This window comes from Myotis lucifugus, unplaced genomic scaffold (assembly GCF_000147115.1).
Source record: "Myotis lucifugus unplaced genomic scaffold, Myoluc2.0 scaffold_152, whole genome shotgun sequence".
NCBI classification, from domain to species: domain Eukaryota; kingdom Metazoa; phylum Chordata; class Mammalia; order Chiroptera; family Vespertilionidae; genus Myotis; species Myotis lucifugus.
Window position 1 is genome coordinate 2547315 of NW_005871200.1, and position 4309 is coordinate 2551623.

Consider the following 4309-nt stretch of genomic DNA (forward strand, 5'->3'; position numbering starts at 1 on the left):
GCCAGTATAAGTAAAAGGTGTGTGGTAAAACCACATGGACAATTCTATGCCACAGCTTGTTGAGAAACAGACAGGTGATGTATCTTGGTCTATATCTAGGACTGCCCACCTCAAAGGAAAGTCATGCTCTGACCTCACTGGAATTTTAAGCAATAAAGACAGAATCTTTGAGGTTGCATCTAGTATAAAGGTAATTTTCACTCCCTAAAGTTCGTTTGTAAAGTAGATAACACTTGGAGAAAGTTTTCCTATAGATATCTAGTTATCTATGGCCGTTAGGTAACCATATTGTGCCTGTATAATAGCATGAATAGTGCTGCTTTTAACTAGATATAATCACTATTTACAAAGGACAAGGAGAAATATATTTGGATGCCAAGAATACATTTCTCTCCTTTAATGTTAGGGTTACTAAAAGTAACATTTGATGACTCAGTATTGGGCTGAGGGATAGCTGGAGAAGATCCATTGCATCGATAAGGGTGTAGTGATATTTTCACACTTCTACATCTCTATAGTGGAAGAAATAGTTGTTATCAAATATAAGAAGGCCTCTTTTAGTATTCTTCCCTGGGGACTGTAAGCCTTTTGATGCATGGGCAGAAGTGGTGGGTGCATTGGGCCCCTGGCTATTTTAAAGCCAAGAAGTAAGGGTAGGGCTAGCTGTTTGGCAGCATTTGAATGTGGTCCTAGAGTAAATTCTCAATTGGAGATATTGAGCTTTTCTGTAGATAAAGAACAAGAAAGTAATTGGCAGAGGGAAACCCTTTTGTATGTGTGTGGCCAGAATATTGGAGCCAATATGAATCCTTAATATTCTAATGAAAGTTCAATAGCATGTCTGCAGTTTGTTTTAGAATCAAACCACAATAAAAGTGCTCCTGGTTACTTTTTGCCATGAGCCATGGAAGATTCCATAGTCCAAGGTCTTCTTTGCTATTTGCTCAGGGTTAGACTGTGTTGGGGTCAATAGGGTCGGGGTTGGTTGTCACAAAGCCAAGAAACACCCCATGGCACAGGTGGCAGTCATCAATGTAGAAGGCAACTATTCCAACAGATTTTTCAGTTATTTTGGGAATAGATGTTGAAGATAATAATGAAAGATGAGAATGATCCATTTTTAAACTTTAAATAGTTGACCCACTGCCCTTTATGCACAGTTTTTTATGAACTCTCAAAATGGTACAAATGGAGAAAACTGGAGGTAAAAAGAGGCTAAGTAACTTGCCCAGGTCACAAAGTGGTAAGTGGGGTTTGAACCCAGGCACTCTGACTCCAGAACCTCTACTCTTTTTCAAAGTTAATTAAAAGATTTTTCAATTACAGTTGGCATACAATATTATATCAGTTTCAGGCGGACAGCATAGTGATTAGACATTTAAGTAACTTATGAAGTGATCACCTTGATAAGTCTAGTCCTATCTGACACCATACATAGTTATCACAATATTATTAACTATATTCCCTATGCTGTACTTTTACAACCTTGTTTTTATAACTGGCAATTTGTACATCTTGATCCCTTCTCCTTTCTTACCCATCCCCTGACTCCTTCCCATTGGGCAACCATGTATGCTCTCTGTATCTCTGTGTTTGTTTCTGTTTTATTTGTTCATTTATTTTGTATTTTAGATTCCACATACAAGTGAAATCATATGGTATTTGTTTTTCTGTGACTTATTTCATTCAGCATAATACCCTCTAGTCCCTCCATGTTGTTGTAAATGGCAAGATTTCATTCTTTTTTCATGGCTGAGTAATATTACGTTGTATGTATGTACCACAACTTCTTCATCCATTTTGCTATTGATGAGCACTTACAGAACCTCTACTCTCAATCAGCTAAGTGTCCAGTTTCTGGATGTGTGGAAAAAAAGGATGTGCCAGCCTTTTGCAGTGTAACCTGCCAAAAGTGAAGGAGCCTCTGTATTCTAAATTTTGCACTTAAACTCAGTTATTCTGCAGGTTCAAATATGTAATCAGTGAGACTGAAGGCATTTTCAATGCATTGGTTTAATTTGGAAGAATTCCATTGGGCTATTTCTCTTCCCTTACTTTCCCCACCTCACTATCGCTTTATCATTTAAGAAAGATATTACAGTGACTAGATACTTTAATTCCCACATCTACTACGACGTATTTGAACATGACCTGAAAGAGGAAGCACTCTCAGGTGACTCTAGTATTTACATTTGTAAATGGAGTATCTACATCTGTAAATGGTAGGTAATGGCTATTGCCTGATGGGTTTCTAAAAAGTAATTTGTTTGTAAATGACTTCTGGCTTCTTGGGTCAAAGAATTAAGTCAATTAAAACAGAAATGAAAGATTTTAACATAACAACAATTACTACTGGGAAATAGAAGAATCTACCTATAATAAGAACCATGGAGATCAAAGGGCAAATGCATTCAACGGAGTGAAACTAATAAATTATTAGAAACCACTTTTCAAGTACAAGAAAATGTCATATATATGAACAAAATCATTACTAACTTTAAAAGAATGCAGAACGTCTCACATTGCAGCCCATCAAAATCATTTTCAACCATTTTTATTCAGAAACTATGATTTACTACAGTGTTTATTTAGAAACTGAAATTCCCAGGGCAGAACAAGCACTTATTCTTTGATGAAACTCTGGAAGGTGAACTGATGAAAGCAGACTACTGGCCTCCTCTCAAATGAGATCAAGACATGCCCAGGAGAACTGCCAGAAGAGTCCATGGTTGATTTGAAGGGGACACTGACAATAGGTCCGAACTACATAGTAGACATGTTGTATTTAAACATAGGCTTTATATAGTTTCATAAATTATAGGTTCTGCTCCCTAAGTACCAGAACCAAGTGGCTTTTTCAAATTTGACTAGTAACACCCTAACAATCAATGAAGAAAAATCCTCTCACTTCATATTCAGGCAGATTAAAAGAATCTAAGACTTCTTGCTACACCCTGGTTGTTCAGTCTTCCAACTTCCTCTAAATACGTCATGCTCCAAAATTCCCTGTCTTATACAATTGCTAAATTAAATCTCAGCTGTGCCAGAAAAAGTGTGCGTTGAATTATTTTTCTTTCCTTTTTTTTAAAAAAAATACTTTATTGATATTTTACAGAGAGGAAGGAAGAGGGATGAGAGTTAGAAACATCGATGAGGAGAGAGAAACATCGATCAACTGCCTCCTACATCGATCAACTGCCTCCTGCATACAACCAAGGTACATGCCCTTGACCAGAATCAAACTTGGGACCCTTCAGTCCGCAGACCAACGCTCTATCCACTGAACCAAACCAGTTAGGGCTGATTTCTTCCTTTAGTCCTTAGGGTGGCTGGTGGGTTCTGAGGACAGTGGTTTCCAGCCATGAGCAGCTGCAGACGTTTATTCTAGTGTGATATTATGTTCTATGTGTGCTGTGACATTTTTAAAAGTCGGGGAAGAACTCTCCTGCGTATTGCAGTTGGATACTCTTATTATGAGATCAACTGTCTAGGAAACATTTATAATAGTGCCCACCACATAGTAAGTACTTATTAAAAAATACTTATAATTGAAGCTATTATTTTAAGACTTTTGTATTACGGTATAAATGACTGATAACTTCAATATGTCATTAATTTGAATTCATTTCTAATTGGAGAAATCGCAGCTTCTCTTCCCCTGCCTTGCAAACTAGTCCCATGAGATGTAAAATGCACACTATCAATATTGTTTCTTAGCAGGAAGTCTCATGTCACCTATACTTCTCTATCCTAACACCTTTATAAGTGACTTCATATCTCATGGGACTTGGTAAAAATAGTCATTTTTGGAGGGAGAAGTGAATGTTGGTAAGAATATAGTGGGTATTCAAAATCAAGGAATATCCTTGTTATTTAGGAGCCAACTATGCAGTCTGCTGAGTGTGACCCTTGACTGCGGAGGATCGCATGTACTATGAATCATCACAGAACCATGTGCCCTCCAAAGGCTTTTGAGTTGTCTTCCCGGAACAGGCCGTAAATTTGCACAAGTGTTTGTTGAGTGAATAACATATTAATCAACAAAGAATCAAATTCTAATTGATTCAGCTCATTAAGGAAGGAACAGAGTAAAATAATTTTATATGTGTGCAGTGTTTTATCCTGGCTAATAATTCAAGGACAATGTAGCAATAAGCAATCATACCAAAACATAATGCAATATTTGAGAGCTGGGAATCACAGTACAATCCTACTTTTGAAAGTCAAATGTTCAAGTTAAGTTTTCAATCTATATTCCCAAAATTGATGCCCAAAATTAGATCTCAAATCAGGACTGAAATAGTGGTAA